This window comes from Myotis yumanensis, unplaced genomic scaffold (genome assembly GCF_028538775.1).
Source record: "Myotis yumanensis isolate MYYU_CA2020_CCGP unplaced genomic scaffold, mMyoYum1.0.hap1 SCAF_14, whole genome shotgun sequence".
Taxonomy (NCBI): domain Eukaryota; kingdom Metazoa; phylum Chordata; class Mammalia; order Chiroptera; family Vespertilionidae; genus Myotis; species Myotis yumanensis.
The window spans coordinates 31,907,541-31,928,024 of NW_027223765.1; the positions used below are offsets into that span (position 1 = coordinate 31,907,541).

General features: G+C 46.5%; 1 protein-coding gene across 11 annotated transcripts in view; it reads left to right on the plus strand.

The window, feature by feature from the left end:
* Window positions 1-20,484, plus strand: part of ZBTB38 (zinc finger and BTB domain containing 38) — a 115,944-nt gene that overhangs the window by 87,170 nt on the left and 8,290 nt on the right. Inside the window, exon 1 of one of the 11 annotated variants that reach the window (XM_070433526.1) lies at window positions 15,640-15,754. The exons of the other annotated variants lie outside the window; for them this stretch is intronic. The gene's annotated coding sequence lies outside the window, so the exon portion shown is untranslated. Of the gene's footprint in view, window positions 1-15,639; window positions 15,755-20,484 lie in introns of those variants that run through there. 11 annotated transcript variants of the gene reach the window in all.

Sequence of the window (20,484 nt, forward strand, 5' to 3'; positions counted from 1 at the left end):
TGCGGTTCTCGGGTGACACACCCAGAACCAGAGAGGAGGGAGCCCGATTCCATGGTGCGTCACCCGAGAACCACCCTCTCGCAACCTGGGACCCCTTGGGGGATGTCAGAGAGCCAGTTTCGGTCCAATCCCCACAGGCCAGGCAAAGGGACCCCACAGGTGCACAAATTCGTGCACCGGGCCTCTTGTATCTTAATATACTTGGTCTGTGGTATTGACCTGTTTGGCCCAAGGATGCTTTCTGGAATATCAAGCACTTAGAACTTCCTAACTAGTCCTGGACTGGGACAATGTGAGAATCGTCCTCTCTCTCTGGTGACACTTGATTGACGTCCTACACATCCTGGAATTTATAATATGTTTCCTTTTTTTTCTACTAAACATCTTTTAACCACTCTCATTTTCCTCTGCTCTCTTGGTGTTATAGGGAGTCGTAATGTCTGTAAAGCACTTAACCCAGGGTGTGGCATGTGGAAAGTGTTCAGTAAATATTAGCATTTGTTGTCATTGGCATCATCATCACCATTATAGCTATCATTTCAGCAGCAGGTAAGGAACCTTGGTTTCCTGCCCCCTGACATGAGTGAAGATGGGCCACACATACCTGACCCACTGTGTCAGAAAATGCACTTATAATCCCCAGCTGACTCATGCATGTTAATATTCAGGGAGCTCTGCTGTGGATGCTGTGGTCAAACCAGGGACAGACTGGCCTAGAGACTGGTCCCTGCAGATTGCTAGCTAAGGGGTGCTCTGGGACAGTCTTATGGGGTAGAGGTTAGGGTTGTGTCCTTTACATTATACTGTAGGGACGTATGATGAAATCACTAGGAATCTGATTCTGAAAGCTGTTGTTCCCTGCCTGTGACTTTAACTTCAACATAGAACCTGATTCCTTCCCACCCACTGGCCTTCTGGCCTGCAAACCTTGTTGCCAAGCAGGGCAATTCCTTTGTGAGAGGACAGAAGACCTTTGCAAGTCTGGGAACTGACACAAATAACTATACTGTAGGACTTTAATGGTAGTACATGAATCAGTGTAAAAATGAGGGGCGATCCACTCTCAGTGAAGATTTGGGGCCCTTAGTGGGTGGTGAGAAGGGAGGTGTAAGGGGACCTTCTTTAACATTGGTGACCAAAAATATTGCCTGCTCCTAAGGAAACGATTTGAAAGGCAGAAATAGCCCATCGCGTGCTACCACAATGACTTGTCTGGACTGGAAGCTGCTGGGGTGGTGAGGAGAAAGTGTCCTCACCATAAGGATGAAATCCTAACTTCATATAAAATTAATTTAGTTTAGAAAGTGAAATAATTAAAAGCCTTTTCAGCCCTTCAAAGCTCTCACCTAGCCCTGGCCAGTGGGGCTCAGTGGTTGGATTGAAGCATCACCCCTCTCACCAAAGGGTTGAGGGTTCGATTCCAGGTAAAGGGCGTACATGAGTTACAGGTTCACTCCCTGTCCCTAGTAGGGGCATGTGCAGGAGGCAACTAGTCTCTGTTTCTCTCTCTTTCCCTCCCTCCCTCTCTTCTACTCTGAAAAGCAATGGGAAAAATATCCTCCGGTGAGGATTTAAAAAAGAAAAAGCTCTCCCCTATATTTTGAGGGTAACATAGTCTAGCATTTTGTTAATTTATGGTTGTGGTGATTTTTTGCATCCCGCATATAGTAATTCTATGTGCCCTGAGACTTGGACATGTAGCTGTGGGTCTGAGTAGTCCTGAATGGCTCTCTCCCCCTTTCTTCCTCTCTCCCTGCCACTGTCAGGGAGCTTAGCTGGGACCTCTGCATCCTCATCCCCTCTCACACTCATCCAGATGAACTGCTGCCATGGTATAGGCCAGGGGTGGGCAAACTTTTTGACTCGAGGGCCACAATGGGTTCTTAAACTAGACCGGAGGGCCAGAACAAAAGCATGGATGGAGTGTTTGTGTGAACTAATATAAATTCAAAGTAAACATCATTACATAAAAGGGTACGGTCTTTTTTTTTTTTTAGTTTTATTCATTTCAAACGGGCCGGATCTGGCCCGCGGGCCGTAGTTTGCCCACGGCTGGTAGGCAGTGGTTGAATGGTGGCCATCCCAAAAGATAGGTCCCAAAGCTATGAATGGACCTTATTTGGAAAAAAAGCCTTTTGCAGAGGTAAGTTAGTTAAGGATCTTGAGATGAGTCCATTCTGGATTATGGGGCGGGCCCTGTGAGAAACACACAGAGGAAAGATGCATAACGAGGAGAAGGCCATGTGGAGATGGAGGCAGAGATTGGCGTTGTGCAGCCTTGAGCCAAGGAACTCCTGGATCCATCAGGAGCTGGAAGAGGCAAGGAAGGATTGTCCCCAGACCTTCCAGCAGAGCACGGCCCTGCAGGCACCTTGACTTTGGACTTGTGGCCTCCAGAACTGTGAGAGAATAACTTTGTGTTGTTTTGAGTCACCAAGTCTATGGCAATGTGTTACGGCAGCCGCAGGAAACTGAGACGGTGTCCAAACCTACCCTTGATTCAGAAGCGCCTGGGAACTTGCTAAACGTGGCTTTCTGGGGCCATACTCCTGGCTATTCCGATGCAGCCAGTCTGGGGTGGCACCACGAAACTAAATTTTTTTCTCAATTACAGTTTACAGTCAATATTATTTTGTATTAGTTTCAGGTGTACAGCATAGTGGGTAGACAATCGTATACTTTACAAAGTAATCCCCCAAATATTTCAAGTACGCACCTGGCACCATACAAGTTATTACAATATTATTGACCATATTCTCTATGCTATACTTTACACCCCCTGACTGTTTTGTAACTACCGATTTGCGCTTCTTAATCCCTTCACCTTTTTCACCCAACCCCCCAATCCCTCTCCCATCTGGCAGCCATCAGTCTGTTCTCTGTCTCTATGAGTCGTCTGTTTTTGTTTTGTTCGTTTATTTTGTTTTTAGATTCCACATATAAGTGAAATCACGGTATTTGTCTTTCTCTGTGTGACTTATTTCTCTTAGGCTCCCTATCTTTCAAGACTCAGTTCCACCTCTTTTTTTTCTGACCCTTTCCCCAAACTCAGTTTAAGCTGCCTTCTCCAGAGCAGTGGGCACTCTCGCTAGAGCGGTTCAGTCATTAGGGAGGGGCCGTTAAGGCTGCTTGTCTGTTTTCTCCCCTGGACTGTGGACTCCAGAGATTGCTGAACGTGGGAAGAACTAAAGAATTAAACAGGCCAAGGGGATGAAATAGTTTTTCTGCTTTTCTGAGTTACTGGACCTTGCTACCTTATACCTCATCAGACACTTGTTAAGGAAACAAAAGTATTTGGTTGTAATGAATGTAATGAAGAGGTAGTAGTAGTATATACTGGTCATATGTATGTATGTGAGTAATATTAATTAAACATCTGATAACTAAAGTCTCGATAGTCATTGCTTCATCTAAGTACGACAGTAATCATCTTAGGAGTCATTCCCATTTTACAACGTGAATTCAGCACAATGCTGTGCAGTCAGGTAACTCAGGACGGCAGAGTTCACAAAGTGGAATGTGCAGATGATCACCTAGCCAGCAGTGTGTTAATGATGAATAGACTGATCAGGAAAAACCGGCTTTATTGGTAAAAAAAAAATATATATATATATATATATATAATGATATATAGGTGTTTTTGGTGTGTTGTTTTTTTTTGAATGGCAAATACAAATACACTTATTGGCATGAAATTTGGTATAAAACAAGCACAACCATAAAACATATCAAAAGATGAGATTGGTGACTTATGTCTACTAACATGTGAAATCACATAAACGTGGTCTCCTTTAAGTGTGCTGGGAAAAGTTTGTGACCCAAAGTCACAAGACCAGGGGGGTGAAAACCCAACCCTGCCAATGACAAGCTATGTGGTGTTTGGGATTTGGCTTCATTTCTTTGAGCCTCAGTGTCTTCATCTTTGAAATGGAAATATTTCACAGTTCATAGGGGTGTCGTGAGAAAGTGAGATGGTGTGCATGCAAATGATTTGTGAATGGTAGAGGGTTAAACAGGAATAAGGACAGGTGTTCGTGAGGTAGAAAAGCAATGGTGAGCATCAAAGGGATTTGTAAATGGCAAAGGTTAAACAGGAATACGGACAGCTACTCTCGCCTTTGTTTGGTGCTTGGGTCCAGGAAATTGGCCCTGGGGAAGGTCATGTTCTGCTGGGGACATGGTTGTGGGCACTGGGCCACTGCAGACTGTCTGAACTCCCTGCTGAGGTAGGGTACGAGGATGCTGGGATAAGAGCCCCAGAAAAACAAACGGCATGAGCTATTTAGGGAGGATGCAGGGATGGAGAAGAGTGGTCAGAAAATTAGAGGCTTGCTGTGCTTCCTGAAGCAATAATAAGAGAGAATGTGACTCGTCAGGGGTTAGATCCGGTCACCTGTGACCAAGGACCAGCCCAAGGACCACAAATCAGCTCAAGGACCAGCCCAAGGACCACAGGTCAGCTCCCGGGAACTTGACATCTTGTTCTTTTACTCTGAGGTTATTCCCAGTCATTTTGTTTTCAGCAGCTCTTAACGTTTCCTATGTTTCAGTGCGAGCGCTCACTCACCCTGTGGTCTCAGCATCTCAATTCCAAACATATGAATGTATTGACATGGCCCCAGCTGCTCCTCACAGGGTCACTTCCTGCTAATGTGGATTCAACCCCCTTCCTCTTTAAAGATGAAACCAAGGCTTTATTTTTTTTTATTCTAATCGGTTTAAAAATATTTTCCAAGTTGTCATTAGTATAACAGTCCTTGATCTTGAAATAATGATCTGAGTGGGAGGTGAGCATAGAGAACAGTCATGCCTTTTTGTCTCAGACATCACCATCCTAATCTTACCTGGAAGTTTCTAGAGCAGAAATGAGCATAACCTGTCGAAGGAATCAGTAGATATATTTTAAGGTAGAATTGACATTGTAAACCTTCCATCAGACTGGAGATAACGGACTAAATGAACAGGATAAAATTTAACCAGAATAAAGAAGGGAGTTTTTGAGTTTCGGTTAAAAATGTCAGCCTTGGAAGATTGGAAGTGAAAGAGGAAAAAGAAAACAAGGGGGTTAGCCAGCCATTGGAGGAGGAGGGTCTAGGAAGGCGTGTGGAACCAGAAATCGAGACACATGTTTTGGTCACACATGGAATCTTAGGCAAGTCATTTAACTTCTCTGTGCTTTGATGTTCTCATCTCGGAAATGAAAGGATTGGAATAAAAATCCTGTGAAGTTCCTTTTGTCAGTAACATTCTTTTTACCGGGGACTAGTTGAAGGAATGTGTGGTGCGCAGCCCAGGGTACGATACACAGAGTAAACGTTCAAAGCGGTGTTGTGTGGCAGAGGTGACTGTTCAGGGCGCCTTGATTGTTCCCAGTGAATACTGCTCCTCTCAGGAGGAAATTCCCGCACTGGGTGGAGTGGCCCCCACCCCTGGTCTGAAGAATCTCTAGAATCCATTTATGGCAAATCAAGACGAGTTAGAGTGCACGCTCCACCAACAAGCACGCACTTTGCTCTTTGTTATCGAAAACAGCCGGTGTCTGTTTATTTGGAAGTGACGCTTACTCATCTGCCCATGTGGAGAATGATTTCGGGGGCTGGATTCCCGGCTCCCTGGAACACAAGAGCGTTTCTTTGTGTGGGCTCAGCACCATCTTGTGGGCACCGCACTGGGGACTGGCATGGGCTGTGGCCATCCAACATAAAGGAACCAGAAAACACAGCCCTGAAAAAGCCTCCGCCAGGGAAAGGCTGTCTCTGAGGTCGTGTTTTTAAGAGGGGCTGCTCACTCTCGGAGCTAGGAACTGCCTGTGGAATTTCCTTTTGTGACTAACCCATGACACCTGGAAGAGCAGAGTGGGCAGGCTCGGTGACACAGTAAGCCAGACCTTCCCACGAGCTGCGTGCACCTGGGGTTCTGTTCATTGGATTTCTGTTTATTAGGGAGGGCGTTAATACAGAGGGAGGGAGTCCCAAACCCTTTCTTCCGTGGCCTCCCTCACCCTGTATCCTGCCTCCAGCCCCACCTCTTCTGGTCCAGGACACCCCTCTGCCCTGCCTCCTCTCTTTCCTCCCTGCTGGCATAGATTGCCACTCAGAGCATAACTTGAATTACGTGCTTAGAGGCCCCCTTCCCAGCCAGCTGAGGATGGAACAGAATGAGGTGTGATGGGAACAGAACACTGGGGTTGTAACATGCTTTGCCTTCCCTAGCTTTGTCTCCTAACTCTACGTTTGTGTTGTTTCTCTGTGTGAAGAAACTTAGTAATAATGCAGTCTGGGGCTAAGCTGATGGTGTGAGGGCTGTCTCAGTGCCTCTACCCAGACAGGAAGGAGCACCTAGGGAAACCACCAAAAGGACAGGAGCTCTCTGGATGTTCAGAGTTCTTACTCTCTCCTTACTCTTCCCAGCAGGGCTTCAGGGAGGTAGACGGGGGAGGCAATATCTTTAATGGGCATGCAGGATTCCCGGGAACAATATGTTACTGATTTTGTATCTGTTAATGCACAATTATTGGCTTTATTTATCATAATATTATTATCGTGATGCATGTACCTATTCTTTAAAAGTAAATGTTCTTTCAATTACATTATCATATCTATAATTAACCCACACTCTTTTATTTCGCTAAATATTTACTTTTTAAAACATTTTTTATTCATGTTAGAAAGGGGAGAGAGAGAGAAACATCAATGGTGAGAGAGAATCGTTGTTCAGCTGCCTCCTGCACGCCCCACACTGGGGATCAAGCCTGTAACCCAGGCATGTGCCCTGACCAGTAATCGAACCGTGACCTCCTGGTTCATAGGTCGATGCTCAACCACTGAGCCATGCCCGGCTGGGCCTAAATATTTGCTTTTGCACTTACTTTCCTCCAGCATGTTTTAGCTGACTTCCTTTTGGGGTCAGCCTGGCCTGAGCCCAGTGGCTCCTGACGGTCCAGCCTGCAGAGCTAATCCACCCCGGCTCACTGAAGACCTCAAAGCTTGAGACTCTCCAAGCCACTCATTCTCCACTTCAGCTGCAGGGAAATCCCCGCTTACACAATACCCCTGCTTCCAACACCCTTTCAACCAACAAGCATTAAATTGGTTGCTATTATCATAATGAGATGGGCTAGAGGAAAGAGTTGTAGCTATTGTTTTGTTTTCTGGAATTTTCATAGAAAATCATCAGGGTGAAAAAGAGCAATAGAATGAGATGCTACATTGTGTCAGTATTGTCTTACCTAATCCTATTAAGGACTAAATTGCACTTTTCTCCCATTTAATAGATTAGAAAAAAACCAAAAACAATGGGTCTTGAGATGGTAATTAGCTACTACGTGGCAGAACTGGAATTTGAACCCAGGAGTGTGTGAGCAGAGGCCCTGCTCTATCCTCTGAGGCCAGAGATAACCACCTAGGAGTGGAACAGGAGAAGGAAAGCTTGCAACTATTGACCAATTCTGCAAGTTGTCAAACATTTTAATCCAGGGCTTCAGTGGGAACCTGAACCAAAACCCAAAATAAGCACATACATGTGCTAAGCCCCAAACTGAACCAAAATTTTTTTTCATATTTTTTCCTGAACAAACAACAATCTATTGAATCCATTAAACTGAGACTTAATAAACAACCAAAACAACAAAGTATTCACTAAAGAAATCATACCCAAACTGACATCTTATTAGGCCCTGGTTTAAAGTCAGAAAGAAGAGGTCCCAAGACTTTGCCCTCCAAAAACCCCTTAGTGTGAGGGGAGGGGAGCAAGTGGTCGGCCAGGAACCTGCAAACAGATGGGAGAGGGGATGAAGCAGGGCCCAAGGAGCCTTTTTTTTATGAAGGTGGAGATGACGCTATGTACAACAGGCACATGATCCAATAAACAGTAACCTAGCCTTGTTTTAACTGGCCAAATTGGAATGGTCTTCTGGCTCAGGGGGACAAGTAACTACACATGATGGAACTTTATCAGTGATTTAAGTATTTGTCTTCAACAAATTACGTTGGTCTCCTTCCTGTCAAGCTTCTTACCAGAATGACTAATAAGTAACCAATTTGAATGATTTTTATTTAAATTCTTTTTTTAATCCTCACCCTAGGACAGTGAAGGCGAACCTATGACACACGTGTCAGAGGTGACACGCGAACTCATTTTTTTGGTTGATTTTTCTTTGTTAAATGGCATTTAAATATATAAAATAAATATCAAAAATATAAGTCTTTGTTTTACTTCGGTTGCAAATATCAAAAAATTTCTGTATGTGACTCGGCACCAGAGTTAAGTTAGGGTTTTTCAAAATGCTGACACGCCGAGCTCAAAAGGTTCGCCATCACTGCCCTAGGAGAATATATATATATATATATATATATATATATATATATATATATATATATATATATACTAGAGGCCCAGTGCACAGCATTCATGTATTGGGAGGAGGGGGGAGGGGGAAAAATGACACACACCTCAGCCCTCAGCCTGACCTGCACCCTTTCACAGTCCAGGAGCCCTTGGGGGATGTCTGGCTGCGGCTTAGGCCTGCTCCTGCCAGGAGCGCACTGACCATCAGGGGACAGCTCCTGCATTGAGCATCTGCCCCCCGGTGGTCAGTGTGAGCCATAGCGACCAGTCGTTCTGCCATTCAGTTGATTTGCATATTACCCTTTTATTATATAGGATATATATAGAGAGAGAGAGAGAGAAAGAGAGAGAGAGAGAGAGAAACATTGATGGGAGAGAGAAAATTAGATCAGTTGCCTCCTATATGAGTCCAAACTGGGGATTGAATTCGAAAACTAGGTATGTGCCTTGACCAGGAATTGAACCTGCAACCTTCTGCATGCAAAGAAGAAATGTTAACAAACAGTGCATGCAGAAAAGGGCATTAAGAATTTAAATAGCTCTGGCAGGGTGGCTCAGTTGGTCGGAGCATCTTTTGCCCTGTTTCCCAGAGTTTGATGATAATTGTTGAGTCTCAGATGTAACCATCCTCTTCATCAGGGAGTAGCGCAGTGAGCCCCTCCGGGGTGTGAAGCACTGTGGGGCAGTGGGAGCCCCGGGCCCACACAAGTAAAGCATTTTCCCTGCCATCGAGGAGCTTCACTTTCCCTAGATTTGGGGCCTGGGATAAGGCGACTAAGAAGAATTAATTAGTAACAGTAATACCCATAATAGCTGATATGTATTAAAGCTTGATTGTGTGCACGACACTACGCCAAACACTTTATAAGTATGACCATTTAATCGTCACGTTAACCCTGGTAGATTCTTTCATTAGCCCCATTTTGCAGATGAAGAAACTTGTCCAGCCCGAGCTTTGTGGCTCAGTTGGTTCCAGTGCACCAGAAGGTGGTGGCTCGATTCCCAGCCCGGGCACATACTCAGATTGCAGGTTCGATCCCCAGTCAGGCGTGTTTCTTTTTCACCTCCAAGTTCCTCTCTCTCTCTCTTTCTCTTTCTCTCCCTCCCTTCCCCTGAGATCAGTAAAAACAAACAAACAAAAACATTTTTTAAGAAAGAACCGTATCCAAGGTCACAGCCAGAGGTGACAGAGCAGAGCCAGGTCCACCTGACAACGCAGTTCAGGCTCTTCGCCACTGTGCAGGCCTGGACATGGTCCGTCTGACCCTAAATTACCCTTAGGGAGAGCCCTATTTCATGAATGGACTAATTCAGTGCCTTGGGGGTCTCAGTTCTCCTCGTTCAGTAGCTTTAGTATTCCCATTACACCTCTTCTACACCTCCGTCCGGTCGAGGCCCCTGTGTTATACTCAGTGACTGGTGGATGGAAGGCATTCAATAAATATGATTTTGAGATGGAAGTGGATCAAAATCAAAATAATATTTTTGAATGTTATACATTACTTTAAAGTTTATATATATATATTTTTAATATATTTTATTGATTTTTTACAGAGAGGAAGGGAGAGAGATAGAGAGTTAGAAACATCGATGAGAGAGAAACATCGATCAGCTGCCTCCTGCACATCTCCTACAAGGGATGTGCCCGCAACCCAGGTACATGCCTTGACCGGAATCGAACCTGGGACCTTTCAATCCGCAGGCCAACGCTCTATCCATTGACCAAACCGGTTAGGGCAAGTTTATATTTTTTAAGAAAATAGGAGTAGAATGTTACAGAAAAGTCTCAATTTCCCGTTAAATGTTCACCCCAGGGCCACCGGTGGTCCATCTTAAAGGAGTGGCCCCCTTCTGGCAGGGGATGCAGCCCTCCCCAGGGCACTTTCCTGGCCACGCTCCCCTCACCCCACAGCATACCACAGGCATAACCTGCCCACCAGTGCATGGCAGCCCTGCTCAGGGCCAGGCTGCAAGTTTACTAAACGTGCACGCTCTGGCGAGTAGGCCCGGGTCATGAGCTGATGAGGCTTCGATAGTAAGAAGGTGGGAAAAAGCCAAGTTTATTTCCTGGCGCCCCTGACCTGAAACGGAGAGTGTGGTTCTGAATCAGCGTCAGGTGTGGACCCCAGCTCTGCCGCACAGTCACTACATGACCTTGGTCAAGGGGCACAACCTCTCTGGGTCTCGGCGTCCTCGTTGGCAAAGTAGGTGGCTGTGAGGCTTAAACGGGCTGGAGTGTGTACATGGCACAGGGCACGTGCACGCGCCTGCTAGGTATCAGGCACAGCGCGTGGCTGGCACATTCAGGTGACCTTCCGCCTGCCAGCTGAGTAAGTCACGCTGGGGACATTGACGCAAGCGTGGTGGGATGTCAGTGTCACTCTCCAGCAGCCCTCAGGCAAGCTGCCGAGAGGGGCTCCGTCACAAGCGAGGGACTAACGGCCTGTTTCTTCCTAGTGTAGTTAGGAGCCAGGGGCCGGCTCTTCTGCACGGCATGACTCGGTCCTTTTCAGCAGAAAGCACCCCTGCCCAGACCCTACCTCTCAAAACTCCGACTCAGTGTTGGGGGGCCCCCTCGTTCCTATTCCTTCTGTGGTTCCACAGGTGAGCCTGACACGCAGCTCTGCTGAGAACTGCCATGACGGGCACCCGTCATAATGCCTTTTTCATCAGACCGTTGGTTGCCTGATGGGGGGGGTGGGGGGTTGAGCGGGTCACATATCAGTGCACTTGGAAGCACGGGCACCCAAGGTCAGGGACCCAGAAGCAGGCCCAGGCCCAGGGTGCTTCGCTCAGCCCAGCACCTTCTTCCAATCCGCTGCTTGTGAGAGGAGGCTGAGTGAGGGGGACGTAGGAAGGACCTGAAAAGCGGGTACAGAGAGGGAGACCCCTGGGGTGCTGGAAGGGAAAACATCGTGTGGAAACAAAGTTCCTCACAAACACCCCACACCGAGGCCTCACACCCACGTGTTCCCAACTTTGAATTCTTAGTATTAAAAAAAAAGTTGATTTTTAAAAAGTCCATTGCCAATTCATTCCAAGCAGTCAGGAGACGAAGGCCAAATCCTTGGAGTTTAAAGAGTAAAGAACAAAATTCAACAGAGTAAAATGTAAAGGTCTCATTGGGTTTATTCAGTGACTCATGGATCGGGCAGCATCCAATCTAATTGAAAGGCGCTCCTAAGATACAAGGCAAGAGACGTTACAGGCAGAAGGGAGCAAGTCAAGGAAATTACACTGAGCCGAAACGCAGGCTGGTTATTGCAGGGATACGTCCACATAGGCGACAGCAGGGGTGTGGCAGGAAGGTGGCCTCACTAACGCTGGTCAGTCCGTTTCTGACGGACTTGTCTAAGGCTCCATTTCTGGGAGAGCCAGAGCTAAGTTACGTTTCGTTTTGATGACCTGAGGGAGGCTGAGCAACTCCATTTTGGGCCTGTTGTCTTGTCTTTAACGGAACAAAGCATATCAGTAAAGCTTGAAGGATTGCTCTCTGCCTTCCTTTGAGCCAAAGCAGTGAGAATAAGACATTTTCTGTGTTTCTAAGTGGTGTTTCAATGTTTTAACTTGTTTGAAGAGAAATGACTTTTTGGGCAGTGGACGGCCCTGGCTTGTCTTTGTCAAGCTCCGCTTTAGGCAGTGTTGATTTGGGGTGTGTGTGTGTGTGTGTGTGTGTGTTTACTTTTACTAGGTCAGAATAGCCTTCTTGACTTTTTTTATGTCCATCGAGTATATCCTCCCTTTTAGCATAGTTGACAAATAGCATTGACCTAACACTGGATCCACAAAGCTCGGTAACAGTGTCAAGGATGGCGGGTCAAGCTTAGTGTTTGGCTGCCTTTTATTTTTTGCATTTATCTAATAAAGGCTTGTTAACTAACACCTGGCATGTGCCACGTGCGGTGCTGGGAGCTAGGGAGGCTGCGGTAAACAGCCTCCGTCCTCGCAGAGTCTGTACTCCTGTGATAAAAGCACACATTTGTCAGAGGATCTTACAAGCCTTGGTAAAGGTACTGGAATTTGCATTTGGGGTTTTAACAAGCCTCGTAGACTGTATCTCAGCTTCATGTTGGCAAGGAGACCCTCCCTCTGTCCTGGAGAAGGCTCACACCCAAAGCTCATGCCCACGGACCTCATTCTGTGCCCTGACTGACAGGTCCCCAGCAGAGCCCCTGGTCCGGGCTGCATCATCTCCAGGCTTCTCATGAGAGAAGAAGTTCAACACTCATAGTGAGGAGGGGAGGCACATGAATTCACTTCTGATTAGCAAATCCTAATCCTCTGTCTCCTGAATTCTCGAACTGAATTGGCAGCAAACTGTTAAATATCAACTTTTTTAACACTAAAAATTTTACGTTGGCAACACATGGGTATAGTGTAAGGGCCTTGGCATTGGGAAAAATCTGTGCTGTGGATGATGCTATGATTGACGGCACGTTCAGGTGGCACCTCGAAAATGCTGGTTGTGCCGACCAGCCGCAAAGGGTCCCAGGCCCAAGGCTCGACATCCAGCAGCGCTCAGGTGGCCCTGGTACCCGCTGCCCCTGGTCAGGGGTCTGCTTGCCTTACTTAACTCTGACCCTCAGCTGCCCTTCTTGGGGGCCTCTCTGGCACATTCTGCTCACAACAGGCAGCATTTCTCAGTGGCTTCCTGGCATGTGACCCAGGCTGGCTGCCCCGGCAGTGCTAGCTCGGAAATCTCACTCAGCCTGGGTCTATTCCTGCTGCGGGCTTCCGCAGTCCTGACCCTGCCCAGGGAGCCTGCAGCTGGCCTCCGCGCAAGGCCGTTGTGTGCCGGATGGAGCAGGTCAGCTGCTCTGGCTTCACTGCTGCTGCATGTGCAGGTGCACGTGAGGTGGGGGATGAGCAGGGCCCAGAGCAGGGCGCTGCCGTCAGAAGGCACGGCTCTGCCGCCAGCCAGGCACTTCCCTGGGGGTGGGATAAGGTCAGCTTCTGTGCTTGCGTGCGTGGGGCTCGGACTCTGGTAATTCATTTAACCCTGTGAATACGCAGTCGTTTCTCCATATTATATGCCTGCAGGATTGTGAAGGGGATTCAATGAAGTAATATGGGGAGTGGAGAAATTCTGGCAGAGGAAAATGGCAATGGCAATATTTATGGTGCCTATCCATGTAGAATGCTCATTGACAAAACCGTCTCTACTTGCAGTACAGATTGTTCATTTAGGAAATGAACATGTATTGGGGGCCTACTATGTGTCAGGCCTGTTCTAGAGCATGCCGATACATCAGGGCAGATACGTTACTGCCCTGTAGGGCTTCATTCTGGCAGGCAGCTGGACAATAAATAATCTACTGGAACGTTGTGAGTGCTGTGGGAGAGGCAAGAGCAGAGCAGGGTCAGGGGATCAGGAGTGCAAGGTGGGAGCAGGCTGCTTTTGTGTTTTATGTGCATAGCCACCCCATGTGTTCATTCAACAACTATTTCCTGAGTGCCTGCCCCATGCCGCGGCCTGGTGGTGCAGCGGTAAACTGGGCGGCTAAGGTCCTTTTCCTCCTGGAGTTTCCTTTCTGGTGGGCAGAGTAGACAGTGAGCATGCAGACAAACCCACGTGATAATTGCAGGTTGAGGTTAAGTAGTACAGAGGAAATAAGTCAGACAGTGTGAGGGCAAGTAGAGGCCAGGCCGGAGCAAACAGAGTTGGGGTGGTCCCTCAGGTGACGTTTGAGCTGGGCCTGAAGCAGGAGAGTGAGGCCGCCACGGGCGGTGCTGGGACCAGTGTTTGAAGGACCAGGGCCGCTGGAGCCTTGGCAAGTAGAACAAGTGGAGCAAGTGCAGGGAGGCCTATGTGGCGAGCACAGAGAGTGGACAGGACACGTGGACAGTGCAAGCCTTGCCGTCCACAGTGAAGGGTTTGGGTTTTATCCTAACATCAGGGGAATTTGACCTCCTTTGTGTTTTTAGAAAAGCACCCTGCATAGGGTTCTCTCCAGGGCCACCCGCTGAGCCGGACAGTCAGTTCTCAAGTTGATTCCAGCCGACATTCACTGAACCCTTACTATGTGTCCAGCACTGCGCTTTGTGCTTGTAGTGACCTTTATCCCGGTCACTCCTCTCTGCCCAGTTTCTGGTACATCACAAAGAGCCCAGCTAAAGTGGATTCGTTGCCTTGCAGGAGTCCCCAGAAAGCCGGGGTGCAGAGCGAGTTGTGGGTGGGGAAGGAAGGTGCAGTGGGAGGTGGATGTAGATAGTTCGACACAAACGAAGCAGTTGGTGCTTGGTCCATTTTAGGATAGCCTGTCCTTGCCACTAGCTGGAGGTTCATTCCTGTGCAGAAGCCAAAACGTACAGCAGTTCTTCCCTCCACCTCCCTGCAAGGTAGCGGGCAACTGAGGGGAACAGGCCTCTTTCGGTTCACAAGAAAGTGGTGTTTGGCTCTTGAAACCAATTCTTGATGGTTTAGGGCTCACCCCTAAAACAAAAAGTCCCAAGGGTCAGGAATCCTGTCCTGGCCATTTTGGTAACGCCATCCCTCCCGCATTCAGAGTGAAAATGCCTTCGTCAGGGACTTGGAGTGCCAGTGGAATTTGGTTGAGACAAGAAACGGTTACATCTCTCCAGGGCTTCGGAGAAAAGCTCGAAGCCTGTTTGCCAGGTTTCTTAAGCAAGCGGAGTCCGGGCAAGCTGGATCCTGAGGTGAACCCAAGGTACACGGGCCGCCCCGAAATACTGCCGTGTTTTCCAAAAGAAAAAGGAAACCAAGGACTAGTCCCTCCCCTTTTCCTCTTTCCAGCAAGCAGCCTGAATATTTAGCTGGACGCATTGCATCGTTCATGAATCTGGAAATACTCGTTCTCACAATCCATATGCACACAACTACAAGTCCAGAGAGCGAATGTTTACCTTTTCAAAATAATATATTCAGGTAAGGCCGTTCGAGCCAGCTTCCCTCTCTGTTGAATGCACTCCAGCAGCTTCCTGGTTTTAGCCTTTTGAAGGGCCCGGGTTTCAGTTGAAAAACAAAATTCCCTTGTCATACTACGCCTTCTTGAATCTGATAGCTTAAGTGCATCGAGGGCTGATAAATGCAGCTCTTCTCGGCCCCTTGTGGGCTGCCGGGAGAGGGCCAACCGAGAGGATTTGCCTTTTCCTAGACACAGCTGAATTCTATAAAGGGCTTCTGTTTTGTAATCTGTTTGCGAGATCTGATGCGTGTGTTTCTAACACCCCGTCACGTGGGGCGGTCTGACGCAGGCACCCGACATGACTATGAGAAAATGTCCTGCAAGGATGTGTGGGAAGGCGGAGCCGGGCCACTGAAGCACTCAGTGTCCGTTGTCAGGAACTTTCCACAGGGGACGGCAGACCCAGGCGGTAGATTCCATTGCGACATGGGCCTCGCACGGGCCCGAAATGGACTGTGGGTTTGACTTTTGCAGGACTCCAGGTCAGTATCCTAATGCAGCGTGTTCTTTTTTTAGTTGGGTTTTATTTCTAAGTTTCTTTTTATAGAAAAGGACTCGCCGGAGAGAGAGAGGAGAAAGTTGCTCTGTCTGTGCAGTTTTGTTACCACGTACGTACGTACGTGCACGAGGGACTGAGCGGCCCGGGTGCTGCGGAACTCCCGGCCTTTCCCTCTGATCAGAAGCTTCAGAAAAATGGGGTTCAGTCTGGCCCAGGAGCGTGGCCTCGAATGAGTGACTTCTGGTTCTGACTAAGAATGCGTACGGGAGAGGGTTACTTCACTCTCTGTCTGCCATGTCTTAAAAAATGTACTAATGAAAGTACACCAAATTTTATTAACAAGCCCTATGAAGTTCTACATCGTAGATATGTTGGTTAACAACTTAAAGAGGTTTTTCAAGATTGGTTTTTGTGTGTGTGTGTGTTTTTTGCATGGTGAGAATTAGAATTTATATAGAAACTATCATTTTAAGGTTTTTGACATCTGCGTATTTAATAAAGTTGCCTTGAGTAATTGGGGGAAGGAAGATTTAATTAAGCTGGAAATACTGGACTTTAGTTGGTCAGATCATTGCCAAAAATTTGTTTGTTTTAATTCTCACTCAAGGATATTTTTTTAATTTACTTTAGAGAGAGAGGAAGGGAGAGAGAGAGAGCACGAAGCATCGATGTGAGAGAGAAACATTGAACAGTTGCCTCCTATGTGCGCCCCAACCAGGGATCGAACCCGCAACCTAGGTATGTGCCCTGGCTGGGAATTGAACCCGCAACCTTTGTTTCTTTTGTTTTCAAGTTCAGTCCCAGAATACTAAAAGCAGTATCTAAGACAGCCGTGGGCAAACTACGGCCCGCAGGCCAGATCTGGCCCGTTTGAAATGAATAAAACTAAAAAAAAAAAAAGGACCGTACCCTTTTATGTAATGATGTTTACTTTGAATTTATATTAGTTCACACAAACACTCCATCCATGCTTTTGTTCCGGCCCTCCGGTCCAGTTTAAGAACCCATTGTGGCCCTCGAGTCAAAAAGTTTGCCCACCCCTGGTCTAGGATATACTGGGGAGGAGGCTGACTTAATAGATGAGTGCAGCCTGGGGTGGGAGGGACAGGAGTGGGCTGGGGGAGATTGATGTGGGGAAAAGGATGACTTATGTAATGCTTGCAACAATAAAGATTTTTTTAAAAAAAGAATCATTTAGGCAAACAATGCTGTGATCAAGCTAATCTTGGAGATGGAGGCAAGGGTGCAAGCCGTGATAGATGGCGCAAACAGAATATGGGCAGCGGCCCTGCAAATCAAGGAACAGTTTGCACCCGCGTGCGGTGTGGAAAGGACTGTCTGTCCACCTGGCTTTTCAGCCATGCTCAAGTTCAAGTGCAGCAAGTCCTCGAATAAGGTTCCATTATAACATTGACGGGGAAAAAATCCGATTCCTGGCTGGGGCCACTGTCTGTGTGGAGCTTGCACATTCTCCCATGTCTGTGTGGGTTTTCTCCGGGGATCCGGTTTCCTCCCACATCCTGAAGATGTGCACGTGACGTGAAGTGTCCACATTGTCCCCGTCTGAACGTGGGTGGGTGTGGGAGCGCCCTGCTGTGGAAGGACATCCTGTCCAGTGTGGGTCCCGCCTTGTGCCCTAAGCTGCCGGGAGAGGCCTTGGTCACCCGACACCCTGGACTGAAGCAAGTGGGTTGGAAAAGAATAATCTTACTATTTTTTATAAATCTCTTTAAAATGTATGTATAGCTCACATTTACTTCAATGATTAATATTAGAAGTGTTTTGGGTCTCTATTTAGAAGCTTGGTGATGTTTTTGTGACCAGAAATAAGCTGGAGGAACTTAACTCTTGTTTATATCAGTTAGCCTAGGGTAAAATTGTTTTCCTTATATGTCATCTTGTTTAAAATTGCAGTTTTCAAGAACCTATCGATGACATTAAGTGCTGGGCTGAGGAGTTGCAATTTTATTATCTTATTATTTATTATTTTTTTGTTGTTAATCCTTACCGAGGACATTTTTCCATTTATTTTTTTAGAGAGATTAGAAGGGAGGTGGAGGGAGAGAGAAAAACATCGATGTGAGAGGGACACATCAGTTGGTTGCCTCCTGCACATGCCCAGCCGGGGTGGGGGATGGAGCCTGCAACCAAGGTACGTGCCCTTGTCCACAATCGAACCCAGGACCCTTCAATCCACAGGCCAACACTCTATCCACTGAGCAATTTAAAATAAGGTGGGCACGGTGGGCCTCACCATGGAGGTGATGCTTGATGATGCAGGGCAGCTGAGGGAGCCCTGTGGGTATCTAGTAAGAACATGCATTCAAGGAGAAGGAATAGCACCTGCAAAGGTCCTGAGGTGGGGCATGCCCAGCTTCTTCAAGAAACAGCAAGGAGGCCAGTGAGGGAGGCAGAGAAATAGCAGGTGGGAAGGTCTTAGTGGTCGGGACAGACTTAGGCTTTCATGGGGAGTGAGGTGGTGGCAGTCAGGAGAGCAGCATGAAGGGGCAGGAGCTCAAGTTTGGTTGAAGGTCCTAGTATTCCCTCCTATTCTGAAAAGGCCTCCAGTGTTTGCTGGCGAGAGCTCTGGAGAGTTAGTGAGGACTTTACTGTGATACTTCAGACCTGGAACATTAGCGTGTGTATCTATGTGACTGGGTGTATCCATCTGTGTTTCTCTGTCCTTGGTCTCTCCTGTCTCCTGAGGATTTCTGCCTTGTTTTTTACCACACTTGCATTCGCTTTGTCTTCAATTCTTTTGGTCTTACTAGTATATATGATTTATTTTATTGAGTAAAATACTTCTCAAATAATTTCTTTTAAAGTTATTCTGACCATTTTCTCATAGACTACAGCAGCAGTTCTTAATTTTTTTTGGTCCCAGAACTCCCTTATACTCTCATAAATCATGAGGTCCAAAGAGCTTTTGTTTAGCTGAGTTACAGCTATCAGTATTTACCATATTCAAAATTTAAAATGAGAGTTAAAAAATTAACTTCTGAAAAAATACTATGATAAAACCAGGTGTCTGACAAAATAACATTTTATTTAAAAAAATAACTACTTTCTAAAGCAAAAAACTTATAGTGGGAAAAGTGGTATTGTTTTACATTTTTTGCAGCTGGATTTTCATATCTGCTTCTGGATTCAGTTGCAATATATTATTTTAGTTGAAGTATGTAAAGAAAATCCAGCCATACAGGAATAGATAATTGGACAAGGAGGAGTTTTTTTAATAATCTTTTCAGTTACTTGTGGACATTCTTTGATACCACACTAAAACTCTATAAGTGCTAGTTTCTTAAAGGGTTCTGCCACACAATGGTAGATAGTCCCATGAAAGATGTCATACTTGGATTTTCCAAAGTTATGAGGATGTTTCAATGACAAACATAATGATGCTTTCTATCTATATATATAAAAGCCTAAACAACCAGTCGACCGGTTGCTATGACACTCACTGACCACCAGGGGACAGACACTCAATGCACAGGATCGGGCTCCCTCCTGTCTGGATCGGGCCTGTGGGGATCAGGCCGAAACTGGCTATCCAACATCCCCTGAGGGGTCCTGGATTGTGAGAGGGTGCAGGCCAGCATGAGGGACCCCACCAGTGCACGAATCCATGCACCGGACCTCTAGTTATATATGTTATTCTACCTATAAGTGAGACTAAGATCTAATGCAATGTTAACAGTTGGCCTTTTGCTAACCATTCTAACTGAATAGTCTAAGACAGCCGTGGGCAAACTACAGCCCGCGGGCAGGATCCGGCCCGTTTGAAATGAATAAAACTAAAAAAAAAGACCGTACCCTTTTATGTAATGATGTTTACTTTGAATTTATATTAGTTCACACAAACACTCCATCCATGCTTTTGTTCCGGCCCTCCGGTCCAGTTTAAGAACCCATCGTGGCCCTCGAGTCAAAAAGTTTGCCCACCCCTGGTCTAAGAGAAGGATCAGACAATCCCACAGAAGTCAGTGGGGCTTATAATCTGACACCCTGCAGCTCGATGTGAAATACCGTATTCCCCAGATGAAGGCAGAGCCTTGTGGGAGCTTCAGAGTGCTGTGAAGTGGGGTGTTTTGGAACAAGCAGTAATTTTGAGGTGAAAGGACAAAATAGATGACACAGCATAGAACTAAGCCAAGATGGAAGGCAGCTTTTTTAATCACATAGCAGGTGTTTCACCAGATCTGAGACTATCCAGTCAGGCTGGATAAAGAATTGAAATAATAAAAGAAAGAAAAATAAAAAAAATAAAAAGAATTGAAATAATGTACGGGCCTTACAGAAACCAAACTGCATAAGAACATATGAGTCAGGAGAGAAAGTAGACCCTACAGGGCCCAGAACAGAGAGACCCCAAGGAAGGCAAAAGAGAAACATCGACAGAGTGTGTCATTGGTTTACAACCTAATAAATGTGAAGGACACAATCCTGTGATCTGTTCGGGGGCACAGAGGAAGCCATAAAGATTTCATTTCATTTTTATTTATAGATTTAACACCCCTCCTCCCCCCAGAGTTCTAGAAAAGATTCATGGGAGACGAAAAGTAAAGGCAGGGTAAACAAGAGTAGAACCAACATTAAATGAAGACAGTGAGACAGACAGTTGTCACACCAGGAACCCAGGCTCACAGTGGCTACCACAACTGATGATAAAGGTTAATTCTAACTTGTCTCAAGAATTAAGAGAAACACGGGGAA